This window comes from Lepisma saccharinum, chromosome 9 (assembly GCF_977018435.1).
Source record: "Lepisma saccharinum chromosome 9, izLepSacc3.1, whole genome shotgun sequence".
Taxonomy (NCBI): Eukaryota; Metazoa; Arthropoda; class Insecta; order Zygentoma; family Lepismatidae; genus Lepisma; species Lepisma saccharinum.
In genome coordinates, this window is record NC_139237.1 from 80235062 (window position 1) to 80245899 (window position 10838).

At 36.0% G+C, this 10838-nt stretch overlaps 1 long non-coding RNA gene across 1 annotated transcript; it reads right to left on the reverse strand.

The window, feature by feature from the left end:
- Positions 1-513: 513 nt before the first annotated feature.
- LOC145992762 (uncharacterized) lies at positions 514-9689 on the reverse strand. Its single transcript, XR_014442205.1, has 3 exons — positions 9510-9689; positions 4419-4511; positions 514-666 (listed from the first exon to the last, which is right to left on the reverse strand). It is a non-coding gene; the product is annotated as an uncharacterized LOC145992762 (long non-coding RNA).
- Between the last annotated feature and the right edge of the window lie 1149 nt (positions 9690-10838).

Consider the following 10838-nt stretch of genomic DNA (forward strand, 5'->3'; position numbering starts at 1 on the left):
CAATACATAGCCCTTGTATTCAGAAATCTGATTAGTCCAGAAACATGTATATTGCAACACACTGTAGATTACAACACCACTTATATCTTAACCACAAAATGATTCCCCGAGCTCTGATAACCACTTTTAGATTAAATATTTATTTACTCATTCATTTGTGAGAAACTGTAATGGCAAGCAAATGAGACGATACAATATTGAATGGAATTATTTCAACAACTTACTTTCATGCTGTATGACAGTATTTTCTTCTTAAAAACAAGTTTGTTTCAAACATACAGTAGGTGCTATAGGTTTCATCTCTCAAAGTATGTGAATACGAATATCAATTGAATAAGGTTTATAAATAAACAATATTAATAAGATTAACACTACCACCAAGTTTGTGGAACACAAAGGTGTCTCTTAGGAGAAGATACCTGAGTACCTCATGTGTACATTTCCTTAGGGATTCCAGGTCTGCACTTATACATGTCATTCTGCTCTTAAGAACAATCAAATAAATCCTTCAAATCAAGAAATATTAACATTTATTACATTTTTTAAAAAAAATACTACAAGCAATTTTAAAACATGATAAAAATGTATTCCTCTTCCAAAGATATCTTTGTCGAGTTGTACCAGGAGTATGGTTTGGTGTGAGTGCAATTCTTCATGAATCCAATACTGAAATAAAAAGTTAAAAAACTTTAAAATCCAAACCACATAAATACATTACATGTAATTTTTCTTAGAACACGTCACCTTATGGCATGTACAGTCACTGACACTTCTGGGTTATAACAATTCCATTAACTTTCAATGGAATCGTTACAACCCAGAAGTGTCCATGACTGTACAAACACTTGAAGGTTCTATACAGTCTATTATCTATTCAATGAATCAGTATGTACAAATAATTTTGTTGACCTTAGATTCAGAGCTTGAGTTACTTGTCTTTAGAGTGAAATATACAGCAGAGGGAAAGAAACAATACAGGAGGTATGGTGAAATCAAGAACAGCATATGTTTGCGATTGCCGTAACTGCTTCATCATACTGATACTGTACGAATGCAGTAGACGTTATTTCTTGTGAATCCTTATATTTGACGAATACACATGATTGTATACACACAATAACAAATACAACTAAATTGTGTTCGCGCAACACACATGCACGTCTTAGTTGAATGTTTGACTGCAGCCGAATGAGTGTCTTGAGGCAGTGTTGCCAATTGTACATGCTGCTTCACTGGCATGCTGCAAGTCCCACTAAAACCTGAACATAAAAACGCAATATCATCATCATGGCAAGAAATACACTAAAATGAAAGTAATACTTTTGGTTGATTGATTGATTTAGTTTATTTTACTTCGTGTTTTGTGCCTCTTGGCTAATTTGCGAAGAGGTGGATGAGTGATGAAATGGATATTCACAAACAACCAAGCCCGAGCGGGATTCGAACCCGGGACCCTTGGCGTCGCAGCTAACCACTCGGCCACAGGGTCCAGCAGTAATACTTTTGGTAATACTTATGCACAATAATAAAAACATATCTAGTAGAGCAGGCATGTTTCCTTGTCTGGGTGATTATTACAATGCAAAAATGTAATATAACAATATACATTGATTAAATGTAAGCTTAACGGATATGGATTGATTATAAATTCCATTTAAATCTTTGTCTACAACAACAGAAAGGGGTTAGCTTCTACAAATGTTGAGAAAGCCCTCAACACAAACTGAGTCTCATTTAATTTTATACAAAAAAAGAATCTAAATGGCCTGCCATTACTTTGCCCATCCTCACATAAAACTGCATATTACTTGATAAGTGCCATCAACAAATGAAATATCAGAGCACTTTTGACATATTTTTCACACATCAAAGGTGGATGACATTGGTTGGAAATTGCCATCACACCATGCTTTGAGATCTTTTACAAATTCTTCAAAAGACCCAAATTCGGCTTGTAGATCTTTACTTTAAACTGCCTGCTACAAAGAAACATGTCAGAGAGTTCTTTCATTATTTTTAATATCCTTGCAGGTAGCTTTAACACAGAATTTAGAGCCATGTAGAAATACAGCTTGCAGCAAATATGGAAGGAAGACATCAATTTCATTAAACGTAAAGACTTCCAGAAATAACAGAAGGAAGCAAGAAATGTTACACAGAAAAGGAAGACAGGCTAAAGAAACACAAGAAAAACCAAATGCTGCATATAGCCACAGGAATAATTGACCAAACAACACTGCTAATAACAGATCTTCACCTTTGTTAATCCTATATATGGGATACATATATGAAGAGATGAAATCCAATTCTTGAGATATGCGGAGGCAGCTAAGGCTTTGAAACACTAACTTAGTCATAAAATTTATTGTGTGAGGGTTAACTGGGGAGTAATAGAATTCAGTATCATTTGTGTCGAATGAATCATTGGAATAGTTCAAACAGGTAATGAGGGCACCTAGGGAAGCTATATTCATCTGCTTTGCACTAGAAAATATGAGAACAAATTAGGTACATCAGGGCTCAAGGATTTCAATGAACAGCAAATTATTTACAATGAAAATGATTCATACGAGTTTCTCAGTATTGCTGTCTTTGTCGTGCAATGCATTTATTCTAGTTGTAGCAACATTTGCACATGAACTTTGTTTTGTTAGAAGTGACCACAAATCGTTTAATGATAGCCAGAGGAACATTTAACTCCAAAAATGAATTTTTAGGTTTTGTTTAATTGATCTCCTCTGAAAAGATCTATTTGGAGTGAGATCAACACCTCCATCTCTTCCACTTATCAGTAGTCATGTATCTACAATTTACTAATTTGACATTGAATACCAATGCGACACAAACTTCTCACGTCTCATGATTGCTATGTAATCTATGGAATGTATGCATACTACACAATCTGTCAAAAGCTATCTTAAGTAATTTTTCACATGAGTATGACTAATAGAGCTGAGCCAATACCACTTTGAACAGATATCCGCATCCAAACAAAAGTTCTCGGGTTACCAGCTAGGTTAAGCTGATGTTGGCTTCCAACGTTTCAAGCGTATACATTGCTCTCATCATTAGGGAATATAGAAATGGAGGCCAGTGTAGGGTAATCCAAGAACACTTGTTTGAATCACGTCGCCAGGAAAGCTACAATTCCTAGACATCCACATCGATGCCAAAGCTCTTACTGATTCCCAAGATACCAATGCTTTAAAATTGTAGCAATTAAAGGCTGTTCAAAATGTTGATCAATATTAGTGGGTTAGTTCTCCACTCCAATTACAAGCACCAGTTTATCAGAGTTTTGTCTAAAATTATTGAAGAATTACTCCGCCCCACATCAGGCTTTCAAGTAATCACAGTTTTCACACAGATTATTGGTGAAGTATAAAGTTCATAATTTAAATAATTTTCAAGATAATTAGATAATGCCATAAGTGTTACATGGCATTCTTGCAGAAAACCATGCAAGACCAAATGTTGGAAAAGTATCGGCCAGTATTAGTGAATAAAATACTTTATGATACCGATACATTAGCATTGGCTCAGCCCTACTTATTACTTAGCTATAGTTGTTTAGATTGGTGACACTGGTAAAAAGGTAGGCTCCATCCGGAAATCCTCCACCCTCGAATTCTACCACATTTCAAATCTTTTTGTCCAAAATGTAGTTTCTTAAGAAAGGGTGTTTTTAACTAGCGCGGAAGGAAATTTTTCGAGATCTACGTGCTACGAAACTTGCATTTTTTTAATATTAAAATTCCTTACATACATAACGTCATTATGGTTTTTCAGGGATTCAGTCACATTTCTTTTTCTTCCTATGACTGACTTGTGGAATGGTATAATTTGCGATATTTAATTTTTTGGTACCTTGAGTGAATTGTCGAAAAATAGTGTTGGGCAGGTTCTAACATGCCTTTAAAGGGATGCTATAGAAAAAGGTGGGGCTGCGGAAGTAGTAGGGGGTGGTAGGTTGATTAGCCCAGGGACGGAGCCTGGAATCTGTGGCCAATTTTTATGGTTTAGGCCTGAAAAAGCGACTGTTATATATCTATTGGTGCGGGTGCGGGTGGCTGCTACGAAACTGACATGGCCGCAAGTAGACTTCCAGCTTGCAACTTTAAACGGCTGTATCTCCACTTTAAACGGCTTTATACTTGTAAATATTTGTTTCCACGCTACAGAATTTTCTTTTCAACAATATGCAACACACAATCTTGCTAAAAATATTTCACTACCGAAATCGAGGGTGCAGGATTTCCGGACGGACCCAAAAGGTATATATGGAGTAAAATATGGAATACTGTAGACTTTTGGTCACACATGCAACTAGTATGGAAGTTGTGCAAAGTGATCTGAATACGAAGAGCAGAAAATTCAATAAAATATATAAAATTCAAACTATGAATGTTGAGACTTACCATATGAGTTTATTCTTGACACACGGTAATGTTCTGTGAAGATGGAAATACCATATTCCAACTTAAAGTTGTCTACTACATGTGGGAGAACACCTGTAAATTATGAAATTTGCATAAGCATTGTTGACATAGATTTATTTGAGTGGTAAGACAAACAGATTTGTATGACAATTTTCATCCATCTTGGCAAGCTTTGTGTGTAATAAACGAAAGATGAAAATTTAACAATCATGGCAAAAATTATTCCTACATACAAATTATATGCTGGATTACACACTAACAGCATTTTATGAAGAAAAACTCATAATGCAGAAAATTGTAAAATTCTGGAAAATATTAAGTAATTTATTGCTTTATTGGGATTTAGAAAAATTTCTTCACATGGCATAATTTGCAATAGCAACTACATACATCTCATTCCACAATAAAAAACCTAATTTCTATAAAGTAGAACCTTGTACTTACAGCCATTGTACATTCACAAACTGACAATGGTTCATATAGTGTCTAAAAGAAAAAAATACTCAAAGCAAATTCTACATAATTGAAAAAGATAAGTACATTAGTTTATACAAAATTTATTTTCTGAACTGAATATAGGGCCTTCCCGATGGCACAGTGGCAGCGGTGTCGCTTTATAATCAAAGGGTTCAATACCCGGTGGAGGCACATAGTGGTTCGGATCCCACTTTAAACTGTAGGTCAAGTCCCGATTAGCCTTACTGTACTTAAAGTGGACTTAAAACACCAAATCAATCAATCAAACTGTCATATAAGGCAACAGATCACTATTTCAAAGCATTTACCTGAATCAGTTAATTGTTATACCATTGCTTCTTACAAGTAGACTAGATATGGGACAAAATAAAATTTGAAGGAACATAGAAACAAGCAATCAAAGCTTTAACTAATTTTTCTCTCAACAATAACAACCAAGACAAACTCCCCTTCAGTGAGACTGACAAATCCTCCATGAGACAGTTTTGAATTATATTAATGATTAATTAAAAGTTTAGTAGAAATTATTGAAGTTGCACACACAATTCACAGAAAATAATGCTGAACATTTCTATATTGAGCACCCAGCTGTGTTTAAATTCACTTATTTCCTCCTCCCAGAAATTTTACTCATGGGCGAGTCGAGGCCTACACTTTCTGTATAGCTAGTTTAGTCTTGCAGTTGTTATCATAGCTACAGAATTGAGCGAAGCAAATTGTCTGTTAGGCAGATAAAAACTCAAGTGTACAATACTGTACAGAAAAAAAACTTTCATTATGAAGATGTGGGAAAACTGTGCTAACGGAAAATTAAAAATAAAACCTAAGAAAAAAAGACAAACATAATGAAATAGTGTGAGAGTGGTTTGTCTCTGCCAGAGGAAAAAAAATCACCACATACTGGGTCCCATGTTACAGTAATATGCTAAAAATGCCACTCAAAAAATGTGTAAGACTGAATTCAAAGCATGTAATGGATGGTTGGACATGTTTTGCAAAAATAGACCATTATTGAACAGCATTAATTTGCCTTACAGCAGAATGATTTGGATATGCTTAGTGTGGTTTCTCAGGCTAAAAGCATTTGCGGAAAGTCAAGCAGCCAAGAATCTAAAATGTGTGCAGAAAATCCTGTTCCGCTACTGGTAAAAAAAATTGTTGTGTGCTATTCAGTGCAATGTTAGCATTTGCGAATAAATACTGTATGGGAATATAGCACTTACTTAAGGTAAGACTGCAGAATATGGGCTGCTTAGGAGGAACACGGTTCATAATTTTTTGGTAACGTTTTGTAGTTAGTAATCGGGAAAAGGAAGTTTTAAGGTGCGGAAAATTTTTTTTCTTTAAAAAAAAAACAACAGAAAAACGTGTCCAGGTTGGGTGGTATTGAAATCGTAGCAACGAAGGAAAATGCATATTCCTGCACAAATCTAGTGAAAGCAAAAAATGCCTATGTTGTTAGGTAGCTAGGTTTAGTTCTCTTAGCCTAAATAATAATTAGTCATTGTATTTATGCTAATGAAACCTAACCTAACAGGCCTAACCTAACCTTGTACGCATTCCTCGAAGAAATAATGAAAGAAACTGTGCGTAAGCAATATGGACACGAACGAATGGAGATATGCATTGCTTTTAGTAGCAGGAAAAACATTTTTCATTGTATTTATGCTATTGGAACCCAACCTAACAGGCCTAACCTAACCTTGCAAGCATTCCTCGTCTGAAATAATGAAAGAAACTGTGCGTCTGTGGGTGGAATCCGGAGCGACAAATCAACTCGAATGCCGTGAAACGAAGGGTCTCACTTATCGCACAACACTTGAGCGTGTAAACAATATAGACGTGAACAAATGGAGAAATGCGTTGATTTCAGTAGCAGGAAAAACATTTTTTATGTGCAATAATATAATAGTAATCGTAAAAGGAACACCGGAAAATGGAAGTAGAAGGTACGTACGTATAAGTGAGACCCTTATTTAATGTAATCTCAGTTTTTATATATAAGTATACTGGTCCCTTCTGATTCAATTTAAGGTGTGTTCCACTGTATTTTCAATAAGTAAGGCTTAAGGTAGGCAAACACAAAGAATAGTTTCACCACTATATTTTCATGAAACATCAACACATACGAAGTCCAAATATGCATGGAATTGTAACTGTCATCAAGCTGAACCCACAATATGAAATAAACAAGTTAAAAATTACAAACCCCATGAAATCAAATTAATTTGCTAACATAAAATATCTAATAACATAAAACTATTATATCTCATGGTAAAAATCATGCCTAAAAATAAAATCTGATAGTGTTTCAGGGTCTTGAGAGGTTCATTAGGTCCAGTTGATTTCCTATATTTTACTTCACTTCTTGTGTCACTTGTGAAGATGGGGATGACTGATGATTTGATGAATGGACACTGATAAACATCCATGCCCAGGCCAGGATTCGAACCCCGGACCCCTGGCATCGTAGTGCGATGTGCTAATCACTCAGCCATGGGAGCCGGCCCTTTAGATCCAGTGGTTGACAACTAGTTTAAATTGTTCTATTTGTCAACAATCCTAGACATAATCGAACTATTACCACAGAGAAATTAAATTTATAAATTTAATTTCTCTGTGCCATTACTCTTCATTATTATACCAAGATTTGAAAGGTGCATATCAATTACAGCAAAATAAATATATTTTTCAGGTGTTTTTGGTATTTTCACCAGGTGGTAAAAGCTAGCTTTTGACCTATTTTCACCAGACTTTAAGCTGCATGTGTATGATCTGCAACCTGGCCTAGCCTAATGCACATATGTGTGTGAAGTTTACGGCAGTGTGTATTTACTTTTCGTGCAGGAGACAAGTACTTTTTTCTGCATGCCATGGAGTTGGAAAACTACCACAAGGTGTTCGCATGTGGACTGGTGCTGCTACTATGTCACATGACATAAGTATGAAAGGGTATGATGTTCTTAATGCTTTCAATCCTAGGTTAGGCAGGTTAGGTTTATGGCTATTAGCATTAAAATTATTTCGGTAAATACTTCCGGTAACAGTTTACTATACCGGAGACGGATTTCTTCAAATTTACAGGAGAAAGTACTTACGTAAATCATTTTCTGTAGTGTTGTTGATATTCGGGAATGTAGTTTTGATCCATTTTAATGCGAATGCATGTGGTTTTCTACGAAAATCTATTTCCGATGCGCTATTGCTGCTGCCGCCATGATGATGTCCGTATATGCTAAATTGAACGAAAGGAGTGCTAATGGAACCTAACCTAACCTAGTAGGCATACCTCGTCCCCGTGATGGTTTGTGGGGCTTTCGTGAATTTTTGGGCTAACGTCAATGGTTTTTGGGACTACCCGTGGATGGTTTGTGGGAAATATGGAACAACAGTAAGTACGGTACTACTTTACTATACCTGAGACACCTGGGAATGATTTCTTTTGCACTTTTTTACATTGCTAACGTACTATTCTGCATTCCGGAACACTTATTTAGGTGAAATAATGTAATTTGTAACGAAAATAATGTATATTTCTTACATTTACGAGTACTTACTGTTCTTGTTTATTTCCACACACAACATAGCGATAGCTTACCCTTGATTGTTCGTTGTGCCAGTGTTTTGTCGATTTGGAGTGTGCATGCAGTGTTGCAAGCTCCATTACCGAAAAATACCTACTTTCGGGCCGGATTTCAAAGTATGCTCAAATAAAAAAAAAATTACAAAATTATTTTAAAAAAACCCCACCCAGCGTCGAATAACATGGGTACCTGGGGGAAACCCTGGGGGGTAAAGGCGGTCAGGGGCGTGATGCTGATCACATCACCCCCACTCACGACCGGATCAAGAAAGTGTGGGGCGTTACCCCCACACCCCCTATACGCCTTCATGGCGTGGTGCTAAGCACAGGGGAACACTTTACCTTTTTTTTTTTATTTTAAAAAAACCTCAGGAACAAACCTTTGACGTTATGTTAGGTTAGGTAAGGCAAGCATAGTTTAATTTTTTTTTAAAAAATTGAAAGCACTTTAGGAATTTTAAATTAACTTTTTTACTTACTTACGGGGACGAGGTATGCCTACTAGGTTAGGTTAGGCCTGTTAGGTTAGGTTCCATTAGCACTCCTTTCGTTCAATTTAGCATATACGGACAACATCGGCTTGTAGCAGCAGCAATATCGCGTATTGTGCTCTCGTGCAGAAAGCAAATCACGGCAGCAGCAATAGCGCGTCGGAAATAGATTTTCGTAGAAAACCACATGCATTCGCATTAAAATGGATCAAAACTACATTCCCGAACATCAACAACGCTACAGAAAATGAATTCCGTAAGTACTTTCTCCTGTAAATTTGAAGGAATCCGTCTCAGGTATAGTAAAGTGTTACCAAAATATAATTAGCCTTCGAAAACGCGTGTGAATAAGTCAAACAGATTAGGATAGATGGAATAGTATATCCGCACTGCAATGTACACTAGAAAATAAAACGTTGATATTATACAAAAATAATAATAGTATTACTCACTTATATTCGAGGACCTGCAAAGTAAATAAAACTTTGATATAATGCAAAAAAGAATAGTAGTACTCACTTATATTTTAGGTCCAGCAAGTATTTTATGTTATTTTTTCCTGAACGATCGTTGATTCTTCGTGTAAATTCCTCTTCTCTAATCAACGTGGAGCTCCAATTCCGAAAAAAAGACTTCTTTCTTGTTGCTTGTTACCGGCTTTTACCTCAAACAAAACACATGTGAAGTTCAAAGATTCATTTACGCTTCCAGCAAGGCAGTACGTCATTAATGCAAACCAGTACGTCATTAATGTGTTCACCAATGAACAACGAGTTCGCGTCAACCAATCGGATGGCTTAAAACTGGTGTGGCAGCAATCACTACCGTTCTCAGCGGGTCTCCCTTATCGCACAACACTTCTGCAACCTTGCGTTCTGACGTTAGCAGAGACTGCTTTTATTTTTTAGGCTAAATGCCTACGTTGTTAGGTTAGGCTAGCTAGGTTTAGTTTTTAAGCATAAATAATAAATTTGCTGTGTATATATGCTAATAGAACCAGACCTAACATAACAACGTAGGCATAGGCGTAACTTGGCGGGGGCGAGGCCCCCCAAGTTTTCAGGTTTATTAAAATTTACAAGTTAAGGATACTTTTGTTAATATCCTGAGACCTGAGGACCAAAGTAATTAATAATAATATTTGTGATTTCACAGATGTAATAATTATTTAGCAAATAATCCTGGACTCTATTTTAATGGGATGAAAAACTTTTCTACTCTGCCATCCCAATGTAAGGCCTCAAGCAGTGATGTGCGTCTACGCGTAAACAACGATAGTTTACATTCTACACGTAGACTATTTTATACACGTAGATTACGTAATCTATGTAAACAACATGGCGAAAGTTGATAGCTTAGCAAAGGGCGCCGTGGAATTAAAAAAAAATTATACTGCGTATCAGTTGCTGATGTGTAAGGAAAACTTTTCGTACTATTTCTTCCAAATTGGAACAATTTCTCACCTAGGAAAAACCTAATATAGGAAATATTCTGGTGTTTTATGGGAAAAAGACCACTCTTGTCTCACGACTGCCATCTGTTGTTGTTTTTTGCATACTATTTATCTTCTTCCATAATTGGTAATAGGAGAGAAGAGAAATTTTGATGTAAATAGGGTTCTTTTCATTTCGTTAGGAACCAATATACTTGAAAATGTCACTTTCCTTTCATGAAAGTCTTGAAAATTAATTTTAATGCACTTTAGATTGTCTACGTAGTCTATGTAAACTACAACCCTATGTAATCTACGCGTATATTACGTGTAGACAACGCATGTAGTCGTAAACTTATAGTCTACGGCACATCACTGACCTCAAGTACGATCCTTACGATTAGAAATGGTAATAC